Raw genomic sequence first — 19,722 nt, forward strand, 5'->3', positions numbered from 1 at the left:
GTTGAATTGAATTCAATGCCCAGAGCTCCCCACTAAGGGGCGCGGAGAAAATGACAAATGTGCGGCCGCAAGGACCATGCCAGAGTTCAGAGTAATACACTTATTGATTAGAGATTTTCCGCTGCAAAAGTTTTCCGATAATAAACAATTCCGATAATGAATGGAAACGTCCGATGGAAAAGTGGCCCAAACAACCACGTAAACATGTTACAAGATTCCAAAAGATTCCAAGTGTTAGTCGCCCCATGTCCACAAGATGTCTTTGAGACCGGGCCTCAGATCTTGGCTGAGGAATTTGCTGTACTCCAGTGTATCGCCGCTGGTTTTCCTAAGCTCCACCACGAAAAGCGAGGGAGTGACTTCGAAAATCTCAACATCAATACACAAATGCCCCTTCCGGCCCTGCTCCGACCCCCGGCGCAACTTCACTCTACAGTCCTTTGACTTCCTAAAGCTGAACCGGAAAAGGTGAACCGCGACTCCTCCTTCACGACCTCGTCCTTGAATAACCCAGATAGATTGAACCCCGGCGACAGGGAGATAATGTCGAAGGCGTTCAGACATGCCGGCTTAGGGACGCAAAAACCAGAGTCCACGTCATCTAGGAGGCCGGCATCGACATCATCGTCGGCCTGCGGGCGCTTCAAACCCCGCCGGAACCAGGGGTCCTCCATGAGCTGCGGCACGGTGATCCTCGTCTGGGGATTAGGTTCCAACAGCCGGAGGACGAGCCACCGGACTTCGGAGGAAAACCAGGGCGGGCACTTGTAGTCTCCCTTGCAAATCTTGTTATACATCACTATCAAATTCGCGCCCTGGAACGGCAGGTAACCCGCCAGGAGCACGAACAGTATGACCCCGCATGACCAGATGTCGGCCTCGGCACCACCGTAGCCCTTACTGGTAATGACCTCCGGCGCGACATAGGCCGGGGTGCCGCACATTGTGTGGAGAAGGCCGTCCTGCCTGAACTGCTCCGGCAGGGCGCTGAGGCCGAAGTCAGAGACCTTCATGTCACCGTTGTCGTCTAATAGCACGTTCTCCGGCTTCAAGTCCCGGTGGTACACGCCTCGGCTGTGGCAGAAGTCCACCGCGCTTATTAGTTGTTGAAAATACTTCCTAGCCTCTTCTTCCTTCAGTGCCCCCTTGTTTACAACCTGGTTGAAAAGCTCGCCTCGTTTAACATACTCCATGACGAAATAAATCTTGGACTTGCTCGCCATGACTTCGTAGAGTCGAACGATGTTGGGGTGGCGTACCAGTCTCATGACTGAGATTTCGCGTTTAATCTGCCCTATCATGCCGATCTTGACGATTTTTTCTCTGTCCATGGTTTTAATTGCAACGCTCTCGCCGGTCTTCAGGTTTGTGGCGTAATAGACCTTGGCGAACGTCCCTTGGCCCAACAGCCGCCCTAACGCGTACCTCCCCATCAAAATATTAGGCTTCATCTTCAACTCTGCCAAGCGAACAAATCACAAATCTGTCTGCCCAGCCATCTTCAATGTATTGGGTCTGTGAGATCTAAATGCACGCCATTCTAGGCGTGTTATAGAGGATCTCTACTGTTGTTGTTCCTTATGCTTGTCTTGTATAGCTCAGAAATTATGGCTTGCAATTATGGCTTGCATGCACTAGAATTGTTTAACCTATCAGCTTGAACCAAACCCTGAAATTATGGCTTGCATGCAGTAGAATTGTTTAACCTATCAGCTTGAACCAAATGACTCCACAGTCTAAAACCCAATTCGAGTCCCACCCAAATATGAATTTGTAACAAGCAACGAAGTGATGGAATTCCTCAACAAAACCACTATATCACACCAGACACCAACTACCCACTACCTAGTACCCAAGGCGTCGAGACCGAAAGTGTTCAGCCTTAAATTCTCTCCACAGAGGGATGCCACGTCGATACCGGAAAATACAACTATAGAAGGAACTCTCAAGAGACACTGAAACCAGGAAAATATTCATCTAAACCAAGTACCACAATAACCAACTTACTGGAGTACTTCTAAGCTTCCTAGAAATAGGTCAATGACCAGACTCCACATGCATGACTAGCACCACCCTATTCCCTATCAACATGCAACATATATGCCTCAAACTTAATCCATCCCTTTAGCCAAGATCCCACACTAAGTGACAAGTCTTCTGACGAAAAGTTTTGAAAATCTGGATTACAGTTGTCAACCTTCAATAATTTGGGTACCCCACAAGTTTTTGATGGCATTGAATCCATTTTGACCATCAAAAATAGGATTCAAGCACTCCTACTATCATATCTATTGTAAAAAAAAAAATGTTGGATTCCGACGACTTTTGGCCACCCGAGCAAATTTGACACCTTGGTAGACAACACCAACATTAAATCCTTACTATATACCTATTAATTATTGATAATTAAATTAAAATTCTAAGAGCCCTATTTCAAAATAGATACACCTACCTATCAATGTAATTAAATATTTAGTATAACCACAATATTTATTACTTAAATAATAGGGAATTAATATTCAATATTATTTTAAGAGATTAATTCTTTTTGAATTTAAGAATGAAATTTAAATATTATGATATCCTAATCTCATTGTTGTGGTTGTGATAGTAGTCTTGATGGAAAAGGCAGAAGCATGTCATATTCTTCTTCACAATGTTCGTGGGGAAAACTTCAGGGTTTTATGGAGCAAGAATGAGAAGATTCACATGCGATATGCTTTAAGGTAGGTAGGAGTAAAACAAACAGATTTAGGAATAACTATGTTACATGTTAACTAGCCTTTTCAGAGTTTTGATTGGTGATGCAGATGTTGTTGGTGCTGGTGTTGGTAGTAAGTTTCTTTTCCCTTTTTGTTTGATATTCATGCCTTTCCATAAGCTCTTGAAATGCATGTGAAGAGATAGTTGTGGCTTCAGTCTTTTGTGGAGACTTAATCAAGGATCCCTCTATGTAGCAGGTTATTACTTCTATATTTGTCAGATGAAAGCCTCATATTTCTATATTTGACTAAGTGTAAGTGTCAACTTGTTGACGGAAAATTTTGGAATGATAGTGACCCAGGTTTAGCCTTAGTTGCCAAAAAAAGAGGTCATTGTAGTCTAGTTGTTCGCTCACATTTTCAATCCCTTTTACAAAGGAGTGTCTCGCCCAAGGCGAGCTTAACCACAAAAGTGATCAGGGGATCCAAGTTAATATTGAAACATTATTTGCGCCATTAACCTTTTATTATCTACGCAACCATATATATATGAGACATGCATTCATAAAAGAAAATTTAGGACATCACTTACATAGATAAAACAAAAAAATTTAAAAGTGGAGGATACTCATTCATTCCAACCATAACAAAAAAGAAATTCCCAAACTCCATTTTGTTAATTATGTAACGACTAATTCCATATTTACCTACTTTAACATACTTACTAGGGTAATTTTGATGATGTTGGACCCACCAACATTCAGGGGATATCCCCGATATGAAGTCCCATCTAGACCTCACACCGCTTGGAGTAGGAGTTCCAACAGTGGGTGGTAATGTTATGCCTTGACTGCGATAACGCACAAAGTGAAGTACGGTAACTTTGGGTGAGAGAAAGTGTGTGACCCTACGGAAAGTCAAGTGCGATGCATGCAGGTTCCAACATATGAAAGAGAAAGGAAGTGCGCTCCTTGGAATCCTGTAATAGTACGCATATTGAAAGGCACACACGAGCGTAATGACATCACAAGCTAAGAAGCGCAATAGTCCACAAGTTAAAGTGATGAATCAATGCAACCACGCGCATCCAATAAGATTCCTACAAATGAAAACGAAATAGTTCATAATCATAAGCATAAGTTAAATAACATATATTGCAAATACAAAAATAATAGTCCTACTATATTCACAACATATGCATGAAAGCGTGTTGAGCCTAATTTCATTATAAGTGAATTTTTCATTCATACATACACCATTCACGAACCACTAGCCCCAATAGTGAAACATTAAAGTCAATAACACCTTCTCCTCCCAAAATGTATACTCGCTTTATGCTATCGAGAAGCCAAGGCTCTTCACAATACTCCCAAGCTGCTTCTAAACCTAAGCCTAGCCAAAAGCTTGGCTCCCAAAAGCCCTTTACATGAGTTATGAGATTCTATTTATAACAAGAGGGGGTCACTCTTCAACTCCCCTTTTTGAACTTTGGACTACCCTCATGAATCTTCAAATTCTTTATAGAATGACTCATTACATTACATCATGACTCTTCATATTTCAATATTGACACTTGGAATTTCACTGACAACATAATTACAAATAATATTACAATTTACACTTGTACCCATATAAGACAAAATAGGGTAGAGACAACTTGAAAGCCTAACAAGACAAAACACTACGATTCTTGAGTTTGGAGAAACTCTAGCTCAGCAACTTCCACTTAATTCTTCTTGGTCACAAATTGGTGCCAAGCTAGGTACTGTGTGATGACATCCCCAAACTACGTGATGGTGTCTGGCTAAAAGCAGACTCTAGCCTCAATAGCATTCGGATACAATGACTTGGAGTTAGTTTTAAAATCCCTCTCGAGCAAGAGAAACATTGTTCTAATCTGGACAGGACCACCGATGTAATTATGCGTGTTCTACTGCTCATCTCGAAATCCTCCTTGGTGGCAATCTGTCTCAGTTGCTCCAAGTACTCTTCAATCTCTTGTGTGACTTGGTGCCTGCATTTGGCTTCGGTGAACAAGCCAATTGATGGGATCTTGAGTGTTTTCACCATGAAATCCATACTATATTGTATAATCGTACATACAAGGCCTGAATACTTCTAATGAACGAGGTGAGTTGCTTACTGTTCAGAATTAATATCTGAACTCTTGCTTTCTCCAGCTCTGCCTGTGGCTTCATTTTCTTTGGCAAGTTAATCGGTGCCCCTTTGTATCTTATTGTCCATTCTCGCACAACGAAAATGGCAGCTTGTACATTATTTTTTGACAAAGTCTCCGCTTTGCTACTGCACACCATGCAAGTGAAAAACTGCCTTAAGTATGGTTATGAGCACCTCATAGAGGTCCTGCATGGTCTCTCCAAGTGTTGATACTTCGACCACTATCGTTGTTCTCATCCCCTCCAACTAGACCCATGTCGAACCTACATTCTGTGCTACTGCTCGGAGCTATTCTACCTCTTTTCGGGCAGCGTGTAAGTTCTGCACCAATTGCTTATTCTTGGCCATCAAATACTGAGTGCTTGATCTTGCTGCACCTGCAAAGGCCAAGTTCACTTCGAGAATGGAATTTGGATTCTTGTTGGTGTCTACCACTATCACCCTCTCTCTAGTGAATGCTGGTGATGCCTGATCATTCAGAAAATTCTTTCTCTGTGCTTGTATAATTTCCTTCTAGAATTCATCATAAGACAAATTGTACAAGTCCATTACCAATCATCATCAAGAGGACCAACATCCTTTTCTTCGCTTAGAGCTAACTTTGTTAATGGAGGTTATGGAGACTGAATGATGACTTGTTGTGAACTTGGCATCAGGTCAACTGATCCAGGTGGATCCATAGATGGGCAAAATCCACAAATAGTTCAAAAATAAAATTCCTCAAATTGAGGTGAAACTAGGACCAGATCGTAGTTCTTGTTGCCTTGATTCCATTGATGCAAATGACACTCAAATCCGAGTCTATATGCTCAAGTTATAACTAGTCAAATTTCTGGTCAAACTTGGCCAAGTCGCAATCCCAACGAGACAACAATTTGGCCAAGTTGTAGTCCTAATGAGGCAACAATTTGGCCAAGTCCCGGGGCATGGAATCCAGCCACTGGAACAAGAAATTTGTTTCCTACTTAATTTTTCCAGTGACCTTTAAAAACCAGTGAAAATTTTTTGAATAACGGTTTTATTAAAAAACAAAAAAATAATATAATTGGGATGGCGGGCTGCCACCCCCACCACCCCAGTCGTATTATATTAATATTATAAAAGAAAAACAAATAGTAGGCTCAAGGCCCACAGCTCTGACTCGGGACCTCGCCCATGACCCAACCGCAACCCATATATATTAACAAACATATTTCAACATAAAACGACTGACGACCAAGCATTTAATAGTCATATGAATTGGAATCAACAAGGTTTGAACCCGCCTCTCCAGCTGGTTAGCCTACCAACCGGGTGGCCCCATACCACAGCCACCAACCGTAACGTTTTAACACAACAAACATGCCATTCAACGTTAACCATCGACATTTTGTAATAACACTGTCGTTTACCAATCCAAAACTTCGGCAATGGTTAGCAGTTCATGGCGGATACCATTCCAACGGTTAACAAAACAATTCCACGGTTATGTTTAAAAAACACAACAACCCAAACAATGCACCAATTTTGAAATCTCGTGGGGTTCGACCTCATAACCACTAGGCCCCCATTATAGCTTGCCACCAATGCGCCAACGAGTGCACCTTTGAAAACAACGTTGACTGACGTGTATAAGAGGGGAACCAAACCATTCAACCACCAGCAAGAGGGTGGACCAAAGAGGAACCAAGAGTGAATCAAAGGAGTGAAACCTTGAGCGGGGATCTGCCAAGATGTTGAAAATATTCCCTTAGAGGGCTAGACGTGCCAGTGCCAAATTTTGACAAGTTAACAGACATTTTTGCATGTTTTCTTGCTAGGATTCCAACAATGTGGTTTGTTTCTCCATCTGAGCAGCATAAATTCAGGTGTCCAGTTGCAAGGAATCTTTGCAGAATGTTATGGAATCTAAAATATTCCTTTGGAGGTTTATTTTTACAAAGGCAGAATGATGTAAAATTATAGTCATTTTTCACGTAATTTTGTAGGGAGCATAGTAGTGTGCTCAAAATCTTCATTCGAGCAATGATTTTTTCGACCATCTTCAGGAAGGAATCTTTGGGGAAATCTTCATGATTCCCAAGGGTCCATAACTTGACGGTGTCAGAAAGGGGTAAATTTTATAGTCATTTGACATGATTTCACACCATGAGATCAACAATGCAATCCATTTCTTCAGCTGAGCTTTGCTTTTTCTGGCCATCCTCCAAAGTGGAGGTAAATGATGCAGTGATGCCATGTTTTTCTTCTAATTTGGTGAGATGATGTTTTATTGTTGAGATCCTTGATTACTATTATGTTGAGGGATACTTGTATGCCAGATCACGTGAGATTTTATTAGTTTGTCATGAAGAAGGAAGGCCCATTTGAGTGAGAGTTCCTATATGGAGAACATCTTGTGGAGAGACATGTCACTCTGGTTAAGGGAATTTATCCTTGTAATGACAAATAATGTACTATGTACTCATCATCATCTTGCATCATTTAATGAAGCGACCTCCTCACTCTTGAAACTAGGGCTCGAAGACGTAACCCACAATGGGTGAACTCCGTTATTAATGTGTGTGTGTGTGTGTGTTGATTTGATGGTTGTCATTATGTTTCATCTTCTTTACATTATGCACATGTGGCTTTTCATATTGCTTTGCATGCAATTCTACTAACATCAAAAAAGTAAAAGGTCTTGGTTAATTATGGTAGCTAAAGAGATCCAGATCAAGTTTGGTATCAAAGTGGTCTTTTCATTGATGTGAATTGTGACTGTGAATGATTGAACGCAGAACAAGAAGAAAATGGAGAACAACATAGATCTCTATGAGAACATCCTCAGGATGGCATGTGTTAGCTCTGTTATGCAGCGCTGACTTTCTAAGGTCATAAAGAGATATGGTTTGTTTGGTTGTATCAAAAAGGGGGCTTACATTGGTCACTTTCCCTTTTTCCTCACCCCTCTCACCTTTAATCTTCCTCATTCCCTAAACAAACCTACTAAACCTGACAAAATTCCCTTGGCTTGGGCCCCAAGCGCAAAACCCCAAAGCACCCATAAAACCCTACCATATGCCCTCACGTGCTCATAAACCCCTCATTGCTTTCCTGTCGTTGATCATTGCCCGACAATCTAACGGTCCACATCGCACCCGATAAAGGTAACTCACTCGACCAATCTTCACCATCAGATGCATCTCCGCCCGATCCGATGATCTTCGCATTCATCGCGCTGACAACTTGATCAAGCAATAGTGCGCAATGAGAGCGGTTTTTCTCTCTCATCCGCCGCTACGTGTCGATCATTGAGTGGAATCACTCGGACCCAAGCATTTACCGCTTAGATGTGATGAAATCTGTTACCACCCGACCAAACCACCCTCGCCCGTTAAATGGCTGTGCAACTCCATTTCCCGATGATCATCTGATCTGTCCGCTGAAGATCTAACAGCCCTAACACACCCCGCTCCCATCTCGTCCGATAGCCTTGGCTGAGCCATCTCCGCCTTCCATTTCCCCGATCCGATGGTCATCCTTCTCTCTCATCCCAATTGTCCGTGTACCCATGCATCGCACGTCCTATGACCATTCTATTTGTTCGAAGAAGGAGATGACCAGCTCTACCAATATCAGTCACAGTGAGACCCCCAACAACCATATTTAACAGAAAGCATGGCCAAATGAGAAAAGGACACAACACGACTCTGTAACTAAATTTATCAGTCATGGACTCCATCGGTACGAGCACTCTAACCAGCTAAAGGACAGCACAGCACCTCAACAGATTGGATTCACCCACTGAAACAAGCCACCTCATTCAGAGACTCCATCAGGCAGTTAAATGCAGTTAGTGGTCAATTATAACCCCTCCATACCTAAAATGGCCAAGTGCCATAGTATTGTAAACTTATAAATATCCAGAAGTAAGATGTAATCAAGGTTGGCATTTGATGTAAGGTCCAACTTCTAGAGATTGTAGACATTTTGTCACTTGTAGCGTCTCATGTTCGTTTTTAGCAAATACACACTTCTTTTGCTGTTAACTTCTCATTGTCCATTTTCCTCTGTTCTAAGCTTGCACTTGATATGTTGTATTCTTGATCTTTTAACGTTTAGCACTAGATAATTGTCATGTTATCCCTGTGTTAGAATGTTGAATGCATCATATAATAGGTTATGCAGGTTTCTTTCTTTCGAATGCAGGAGAGTTGTCATCCTATCTTTGCATTAATAGATTAGATTTGCAGGTTTCTTTACTAGTTGCAGCCGAACATCACATGGTCTTGTGTATCTGCTGGTGTGGTTAGTATTCTCCATATTCACCTAATATCTAAAACTCTGAGCATTGGTGGTCTAAAGCCTTGTAGTCTGAGGGTGTTCATGCATGTCTGGAGTGAAACAAAATAGAAGTGGTTATTTGGCTTGAACCAAACCATCATTCCTTCCATCAAACCTGCAACAATAGTTGAATTTATATGTTACCAGGCATCTCCGAGCTACAACCTAGGAGAGTTTCTTGGAATCCTAACATAATTGGCGCCATTGCCAGGGAGAGGATATTGAAGCTTAGCTTCCCTGGGAGAACGACACAGATTCAGCTTTGATGATAGAGAAAATCTAGACACATTTTTGGTTGTAATCATCTATCTTGTGACTCTACTGGAGAACTAACCTTTTGGCGACTCCACATCATAGTTTTGGCTCAGTTTGTGAGACACACTCGGAGAAATCCTCAGAAATCACCAGCTGACCTAGTGCTTGACCTTGAGAAGATTGTCAATAAAAGCAAGATATCACGAAAATGAGCATCAGGATCAAGTAAGCCTAAACAATCTTATGTATCTCTGCAAGAAAGTCTTGTAGCTGAGCATGCACATGTTGAAAATATAGAGCCTAGCACTATCAGTGAAGAAATATCAGAGATTCATAAAGCTCCTCATTCAATAAGTTCCCCTTTGGATCTCAGTTCAAAGGAAACCTCCTTTCCAGTCCATCACATCCCTTTAGCCTTGACAGTCATTTCCCAACTCCCTACCTTTCAAACTACTAGCACCCTTCCATCTACCCCAGTCATGGCAGGCCCACAAGCACCCACCAAAATGGAAAGAATCATAGCTGCTAGGTATGGACCCCTGGTCCTACCTATTCCTTTGAATGCCATGCCTGCAGGAGAATATTAGAAATACATGCCTAAGTTCACTAGTACAGAGGGAGTAACAGCTGAAGAACACCTTGAGTCTTTTTATAGCTATGTTGATAACCTTGATATCAGTGAAGATGATGTGTGGATGAGAGTATTTGTCCAAAGCCTTGATGGAGAGGCTAGAAAATGGTTCAGAGAGCTGACCCCTAGGTCTATAGTAGACATTGAAGCATTAAATGATGTGTTTTTAAAGCATTGGGGAGATAAGAAAGACCTGCTATATTACCATACTGAGTTTGGCAACCTAAAAAAGGGAAAATGGGGAGTTATTGTTTGAATTTAATAAAAGATTCAATCGCATGTATAGCAAGATATGAGCTGAAGTGAAGTCTACCCCCACCTCTGCCAAACTCACCCATTCCAATGCCTTTGATTCTAATTTTTGCCTGCTATTAAGAGAGAGAAGATGTGCTACTCTAGCTGAAATGCAAGATGCAGCCTTGGAGGTGGAATCCAATATCATGGCTGCAGAGAAACTCAAAGGACATGCTGATAGGAGAAGACAGAGAGGTGAATCTGCCTCCTCTTCCTCATCTTCAGAACCCAAAATAGACAAAATGAATAAAATGATAGAGTCATTGGCTGCTGAAATATCTAAACTGAAGGTTGAGCAGAGTTATGGGAAAGCAAGGCTTCCTAATACATTTTATCCTAGAAATCCAAATCCATTCAGAAGGGAAAATGAAAAATTGCAGATCATTCAGAGGGGAAAAGAGACCAGTGAAGAACAAAGGCTTAAGACTCCTTTCCAGAACATAGTCATGGAGGAGGAGTAGTTTGATGAAGAGGATGAGATTCACTGCATGGAAGACAAGTGCAGTGCTGCCTTTTTTATATTAGCTGCCTACGAGGAGTCATTACTCAGGGACCAGATCAGTCAAGAGTGGGACAGAGAAGTTGTTCTACAGACTGAAGACCAGCAAAGATATAACCTGAGGTCAAGAACGAGTAATTTCAAAGAGAATCCTGCCCAAATAGTTGCTGCCCCCATAGAGCAGCAAATCAGCAAGTAGAAGCGACCGGTAGCTGATCCCACCATCCTCAAAATGCCAGCTCAAGAGGTAAGAGGCCTTGACAGGTCCCACTGCCTGAACCTTAGAATTTTCTCTTAAATATGATGTGATGGATGGTGGTTGATACCCATAAAGTGCCATAAATGGGGTCATTTTTGTTGCTGTATGGAAGGAAGTGTTATACCACCATTCAGCCAGAGGCAACCATTTGACCCATTGTGTCTGTTTATCAGATACAAAGCAACAAAGATATCCTTCCAAACATTTGTTTACTATCTCAGTTTGCCCATCAGATTGAGGATGATAAGATGAGCTATGAGCTAACTGAGTACCAAGAGAAGAAAATAATTTTGTCCAAAAATTTCCAGTGAAAATGGGATATCTTTCACTTACAATAATCTTTGGGTTTCCATGTAGCTTTTGAATTGTTTCCATAAATGCACTAGAAACTGTACTGGCTTTAAATGGATGTGATAATGCACAAAAGTGTGCATACTTGGCAAGTCTGTCAACTACCACCATGATGACACTCTTTCCCTCAGACTTGGGTAAACCTGTGATAAAATCCATTGAATCCTCCTCCCAACGTTGGCTTGGAATGGATAAAGGTTGTAATAGACCCAGTGTCTTAATTGTTTCAACTTTATTTTGTTGGCAAACCAAACATTCCGCCACAAACTTTTGAATATCTGATTTAAGGCCATCCCAAAAAAATTCCTTCTTAACCCTGTGGTAATTTTTTAAAAATCCTGAGTGCCCTCCTAAGGGGGAAGTGTGCAATTCCATAAGAATCTTTTGTTTTAGCTGGGAATTCTTACAGAGGTATAAACAATCTTTGTATCATAACGAATCATTTTTCCAGCTAAATGTATCAGACGTACTGGAATCTTGTTGTAACTTTCGAATAAGTGCCCACACTTCTTCGTCATTCTTCCATTCCTCCCTTGCTTCATTTATCCAATCTGGTTGGATAATAGAAATGACGCACAACAATGCTTCCAAATCCTCATCCTTTCTTGAGAGTGCATCTTCCACCACATTTTGCTTCCCTTTTTTGTAGATGATTTCAAAGTCATAACCCAACATCTTTGTGACCCAGTTTTGTTGCTCTTCAGAGGATAATCTTTATTCTAAAAAGTATTTAAGGCTATCATGATCCGTTTTTACCTTGAAGTGTCTTCCCATTAGGTAGGGTCACCATTTCTTAAGTGCATGGAGTATTGCCAACATTTCCTTCTCATAAATAGCTTTGCTTAAAAACTTTCCCTTGATTGGACGACTTTCAAAAGCAATGGGTCTTTCATCTTGCATTAGAACATCACCAATTCCATTTCCTGAAGCATCACATTCCACAATAAAGGTTTTTGTGAAGTCCGGTGTAGCTAAGACCGGTGCTTGGCACATTGCCTCTTTAAGATGTTCAAAGGCCTTTGTTGCTTCTGGAGTCCATGAAAATGCATCTTTCTTCAATAATGTTGTTAGAGGTGCTTCTATTCTCCCATAATTCTTAACAAACTTGCGATAATAGCCTGTCAACCCGAGAAATCCTCGCAGATGCCTTATGGATGTGGGGATTTTCCATTCCTTGATGGCTTTAATTTTTCTAGGGTCTACCTTTGTAGAGCTGTAACAAGGGTCTCTTTCACCTCTAGTTATGCTACATTAATAAGTCAATCCGGGAACGCTTTGTCTGCCACAAGTCTGACCCAAATTGGATTCTGCAAGGAAGAGTTATGGGAAATCTCCCACAGTGACTTGATTATAGACTATTTCAGTAGAGTGAACTTGTACGACGTGCCATGAGTCACTGTTTCGCCCTTTGGATATGAACAATGCGTAAAAGAAACTACAGTCTATCCTATTTCTATACCTTCTTATGAAATTTCAATCTGATCCCCAGAGAGAAAGTTATGACGATTTTCCCCAGGCCACCTGTTTTGAATGTAATTCAGGAGTCTACAAAAAGACCAACTTCCTCAGATCATATCTCCGCAAATATCGCGTGAAAAGTTTTGAAATTTGGACCCAAGGTTCAACGTGATTTCTTCTCAAATGGGTTTTTTTGCGACTTTTGAAACGTCACAGAAAAAAAGTTATAGCGAAAATGCCACGATGACCTGTTTGGAGCAGCGAAACCCTAGAATCCAAAGCTCTGATTCCAAATGTTATGAAACCAGCTCAAGAAAAGATAGAAAAGATGGATCGACGCCTTAGAATTCAGCCTCTTCGAGGGGGAAACATCCTTTACATTACATAAATGAACAATTCTTGGATGACTCAAATGACAAAACCTCCTTTCTATATATAGGAGTCTAAGGAGTCACAATATAATCCAGCCGACCTAACAATAATAATATAAAGCCACAAAAATAACAATAGAGGGATTCTATGGGGCACAATAATAACAATATGGGGGCAATAGGGGCACAACAATATTAATAAGGGGTATAACTACAATAGTAATGGGGTAATCACTAGTATCATAGGGACCCAACACAATGACTATGTGAATTTACAAGATGATAAACCTGCAGTTGTGCTTACCCCAATGACTGGACCTGCAGATGACAATTCTCCATCATTTTATGTCTCCTTGACTATTCATGACAAAATCCTCCACAACTGTCTGTTGGACACAGGTGCCAGCCATAATCTGATGCCAAAAGCTATCATGGAAGAGTTAGGTCTTGATATTACTAGACCCTATCATGACTTGTTCTCCTTTGATTCGAGGAAGGTGAAATGTATGGGGCTAATCAAAGACTTAGCTATCACCCTAACTCAGCTGCCCATGAAGAGCATGATGATGGATATTGTGGTAGCAGATGTCCCCCCTAAGTTTGGTATGCTACTGTCCAGAGGGTGGATTAAGAGGTTGGGTGGGACATTGCAAAATGACTTGTCTTATGCCACTGTCCCAGTTTTTGGAGGAGAAAGCAGAAGACTATACAGGGAAGCCCAGCTGGCCTATATCATCAGTGATGAGAAGAATCCCACTAATCATCCCATTTACACTGTGGACACTGATTTTGGAGCATGTATTCTCCAAATTGAAGAATCCAATAGGGCCTCAGTGCATCTCAAGAAACCAGTAAGCCAGGACATGGAAGAAGAAGGGACATAGGCTTGGGATATGTTCTTTGATGGAGCCTGTTCAAGGGAAACTACAGGAGCAGGAGTGGTGCTGGTCTCTCCAAAACGAGAAAGCACACATATGTCTTTTAAACTGACTTTTCAGGTCACCAACAATATAGCAAAGTATGAGGCTCTGATATTGGGTTTAAATGCTACCAAAGACATGCGAATCAGAGACATTAAAGTGTTTGGAGATGTTGATCTCATCATTCAGCAAGTGAACAAAACGTTCCAAGCAAGGCACCCAAGGCTGAAAGCATACAGAGATGAGGTATGGAGACTCAAAGAATCTTTTGATAGTTTTTGTATCTCGTATATTCCTAGAGTAAAAAATCAGCTTGCTGATTCCCTTGCTGTGTCTGCTAGCATGTTCATCCCTCCTGTGCTCCCTAGATTGGCTTATGAAGTCCAAGTAAAATATAGACCATCCTTACCTGATAATGTCGAACACTGGAAAGTCTTTGAGGATGATGATGAAGTAAATAGGTTTCTGTAAGTCATTGATGAATTCTCTAAAATGCAAATTGATCAAGAGAACGAAACCTTGGAAGAATGTCCGTAGCCCCAGCTAAGGAACAAAATTGGCCAGGACAGTATTGTTCAGTTGCCTAGCAATGATATACCTAAAGGGCTAGTGCAACAAGAGAAGTTGTTTGACCATAATGATGTGCCTCGTAAGTTTTCCCAAAAAGAAAATCAGTCTATAGTCCATAGGCATAACATAGGGAGTCCAGATCATCCAAAGTATATAAATCTGTCCACCCATTTGTCTGCTGCCCAAAGTTCTGAGTACTGAACCTTAATGAAGCAATTTTCTGATGTCTTTGCCTGGGAACACAATGACCTTAAAACTTATGACAAAAAGATCATCCAGCATAAGATCCCATTGGAGAAAGGCACCATTCCTTTCAAGCAGAAGTTGAGACCCATAAATCCTTTGCTCCTCCCTCTGATTGAAAAGGAAATCAAGAAGTTGTTGGTTGCCAAAATCATAGCTCCTTTGAGGTATTCGAAGTGGGTAGCCAACTTGGTAGTGGTGAGGAAGAAAAGTGGGGAAATCAGACTGTGTGTTGATTTCAGGAACCTGAACAAATGTTCTAGAAAGGACAAGTATCCCCTGCCAAAGATGGATCATTTGCTACAGAAAGTCTCAGGAGCCAAAGTTATGTCTTTCCTAGATGGATTTTCAGGGTATAACCAAGTTGTTGTACATCCAAATGACTAAGAGAATACTTCTTTCACCACTCCTTGGGGCTACCTTTCAGAGATCCATGGATATAGCGTTCATGGGAGAGAAGGATAAATTTGTCCTCGTCTACCTGGATTATATAACAGTGTACTCCAACAACCATCAAGATCATTTGCAGCATTTAAAGAAAGTGTTTCTAAAGTGCAGAAGGTTTGGGATATCAGTGAATCCTAAGAAGTCACAATTTGCTTTAGAAGAGGGCAAGCTTTTAGGACACATTGTTTCTGCTGCAAGTGTCAAAATTGACCCAGAAAGAGTGAAAGAAATACAAGCCTTGTCCGTCCCAAGATCAAAAAAGGACATCCAATCCTTTCTGGGCAAAATAAATTTTGTAAGGAGTTTTATTCCTAATTTTGCAGAATTGGTAAAACACATCACCTCCATGCTGAAAAAGGGATCATAGATCAAGTGGACTGATGCGACAAGAAGATCTTTTGAAGCCATCAAAAGAGCTATTAAGGAAGCCCCCACTTTGATCAGCCTAGATTACAGCAAGGAGTTCCATATCTTCTCCTTTGCTTCCAGTGACACCCTTGCAGCAGTATTATTGTAGAAGGATGATGGGGATTCAGAGCATCCAGTGGCATTTTTCAGCAAAACTTAGGGGATGTTGAACTAAGGTATGATATTATTGAAAAACAGGCTTATGCTCTTATCAAATCTCTAAAATCGTTCCAAATCTACATTCTGCACCCCAAAGTAATTGCATATGTGCCCTCTGCTTCAGTAAAGGATGTCATAACACACCCAGATGTTGATAGAAGAAGCGCCAAATGGATTGAAAATCTCATTGAATTCAACATAGAATTGAAGCCCACCAAGCTTGTCAAGGGCTAGGGCCTTGCTCAGCTAATGGCTGAAGAAAATTACAAAATGCTTGACATAAACTACGTGGGTACAAATTCAGAGGATGGACAAACAGAAGAAGCAACAGTAGGACATGACCAGTTGTTGGCTGAAAATCTAGCTTCTTGTGAATGGTATTCTACAATAGCTCAATTTTTGTTGAAGCTAGAAGTTCCTCCAGGCCTTAGTTCAAGCCAAGCTAGGACTATTAAGCTCAGGGAAACCAAGTTCTGTATTCATGACAACTTGCTGTATTGGAGGGATCCATCTGGAATCCTTTTAAGATGTCTGGACAAAGAACAATATGTGGAGGTCATGCATCAGTTTCATTCCAGCATCTGTGGAGGACATCACTATTGGAAAACCACAGCCCACAAGATCCTCAGAGCTAGGTATTATTGGCCCACTCTGTTTTCTGATGTCTTTTCATTTGTAAAACCTTGTGACAGGTGCCAGAGGTTTGAAGGAAAGTAGCAGTTGAAATCCTTACCCTTGAAGCCAATACATGCCAATGGCCCTTTCCAACAGTGGGGCTTGGATTTCATAGGGGAAATTAATCCACATTCTAGTGGCCAACACAGATGGATCTTAGTAGCCACTGACTACTTCACCAAATGGATTGAGGCCATCCCTACTAGGAAAGTTGATCACTAGGTTGTCATGAAGTTGTTGACAGAAAACATTTTCATCAAGTTTGGATGTCCACACAAATTGGTTACAGAAAATGTAGCAGCCTTCAGGGCAAAAGAGTTGGTGGACATGTGTGACTCAATGGGCATTAAGCTAGTGCATTCCACCTCATATTACCCCCAAGGTAATGGTCTAACAGAATCATCCAATAAGAACCTAATAAGGATTATCAAAAAGTTGTTGGAAGAGAACAAAAGGAACTGGGATTCCAAACTAAAGTTTGGATTGTGGGCTGACAGGGTGACCACCAAGAAATCCACAGGGAATTCTTCGTTCAAGCTGTTTTATGGCACTAAGGCTGTATTCCCAATCTAGTTGACCCTCCCTGTGGCCAAGTTCTTGCAGGAAGAGAAGCATTAGGAAAATGACATGGCAAAGAGGATTAGTGACTTGGCTGAAGTGCATCAAATCAGAGATCAATTGATTGAAAAGTATACAACACATCAAAAGAGAATCAAGGAAGCCTTTGACAGAAAGGCAAAGATGGACAGTTTTCAAATTGGAGACTTAGTTCTTAAGTGGAACGCATTGAAGGAAAAGAAAGGCAATCATGGGAAGTTCGATGCTCTGTGGACTGGACCTTTTGTCATTGCTCAGGTCCAGGGGAACAACACCTTCATGCTGCAAAGTGTGGAAGGAGAACCAGTTTTTGATGCCCCAGTTAATGGGTGCCTTTTGAAGATTTATGTTGTTTAAGGCCTTTAGGCCTCAGCATTATAAATATGTCCTTTTTACAAGTTTTAGTGTAGGCTTAATTAGACTCCATGCCCAATGGAACACTAGGAAATATTGTTGATCTTGTTTTTGTAGGAAAGGCAGTGGTCTACGGTTCTTGAAACCTCACAGGGAGGCTTTCATCCCCAGAAGGAGCCAGTGTTAGCTCTGCTATGCAGCGTTGACTTTCTAAGGTCATAAAGAGATTTGGTCTGTTTGGTTGTATCCAAAAGGGGGCTTACATTGGTCACTTTCCCGTTTTCCTCACCCCTCTCACCTTTAATCTTCCTCATTCCCTAAACAAACTTGCTAAACCCGACAAAATTCCCTTGGCCTCAGCCCCAAGTGCAAAACCCCAAAGCACTCATAAAACTCTACCATACGCCCTCATGCACTCATAAACCCCTCATCACTTTCCCACCATTGATCATTCCCCGACAATATAACGATCCACATCGCACCCGATAAAGGTAACTCGCTCGACCAATATTCACCGTCATATGCATCTTCGCCTGATCCGACGGTCTTCGCATTCATCGCACTGGCAACTTGATCGAGTGATAGCGCGCAATGAGAGCGTTTTTCTCTCTCATCTGCCAGTGCGTGTTGATCATTGAGTGGAATCGCTCAGCCCCGAGCACTTACCACTTAGCACCTGAAAGCGGTGCGATGAAATCCGTTACTGCCTGACCAAACCGCCCTTGCCCATTAAACGCCCATGCAACACTGTTTCCGATGACTATCCAATCTATCCACTAAAGATCTAATGGGCCTAACAAACCCCTCTCCCATCTCGACCAATAGCCTCCGTCGAGCCATCTCCATCGTCCATTTCCCCATTCCGATAGTCATCCTTCTCTCTCATCCCAGCTGTCCGTGTACCCATGCATCCCATGTACTATGACCATTCTGTTTGTCGGAAGAAGGAGATGACCAGCTCTGCCAGTATCAGTCACAGTCACACCCCCAACAACCATATTTAATAGAAAGCATGGCCAAAGGAGAAAGGGAAACAACACAACTTTGTAACTGAATTTATTAGTCATGGACTCCACTAGTACGAACACTCCAACCGCCTAAAGGACAGCACAACACCTGAACAGATCGGATTCACCCACTGAAACAAGCCACCTCATTCAAAGACTCCATCAGGTGATTAAATGCAGTTGGTGGTCAATTATGACCCCTTCATACCTAAAATGGCCAAGTGCCATAGTGTTGTAAACTTTTTAAATATCCAGAAGTAAGATGTAATCAAGGTTGGCATTTGATGTAAGGTTCAACTTCTGGAGACTGTAGACATTTTATCACTTGCAGCGTCTCATCTTTATTTTTAGCAAATACACGTTTCTTTTGTTGTTAACTGCTCATTGTCCATTTTCCTCTATTCTAAGCTTGCACTTGATATGTTGTGTTCTTGATCTTTTAACTTTTAGCACTAGATAACTGTCATCTTATCCCTGTGTTAGAATGTTGAAGGCATCACAGAATAGGTTATGCAGGTTTCTTTCTATCTAATGCAGGAGAGTTGTCATCCTGTCTTTGCATTAATAGATTAGATTTGCAGGTTTTTGTACTAGTTGTAGTCGACCATCACATGGTCTTGTGTATCTGCTGGTGTGGTTAGTATTCTCCATATTCACCTAATATCTAAAACTGTGAGCATTGGTGGTCTAAAGCCTTGTAGTGTGAGGGTGTTCTTGCATGTCTGGAGTGAAACAAAGTAGAAGTGGTTATCTGGCTTGAACCAAACCATCATTCCTTCCATTAAACCTGCAATAATAATTGAATTTATATGTTACCAGGCATCTTCGAGCTACAACCTAGGAGAGTTTCTTGGAATCCTAACAGCATGCATGGTGGACATAATGTATGAAGATTTTGGGGAGAATATGGAACGAGAGAAATAAAGAGCAGAGGACGATGCTTCATCTACCCCCTCACATATTCTCATCATTCGGATCAGGAGATCAATTAGAGCCTTCAAGCAGAGAATGTTGAATTGAGGAGACTTTTACGAGAAGA

At 41.5% G+C, this 19,722-nt stretch overlaps 1 pseudogene; it reads right to left on the reverse strand.

Annotated features, from left to right (window-relative positions):
• Positions 1–234: 234 nt before the first annotated feature.
• Positions 235–1,587, reverse strand: LOC149243192 (CBL-interacting protein kinase 2-like; annotated as a pseudogene).
• Between the last annotated feature and the right edge of the window lie 18,135 nt (positions 1,588–19,722).

This window comes from Pinus tabuliformis, chromosome 8, assembly GCF_031772625.1.
Source record: "Pinus tabuliformis cultivar Carrire ecotype Pingquan chromosome 8, CPIR1, whole genome shotgun sequence".
In the NCBI taxonomy this organism is placed as follows: Eukaryota; Viridiplantae; Streptophyta; class Pinopsida; order Pinales; family Pinaceae; genus Pinus; species Pinus tabuliformis.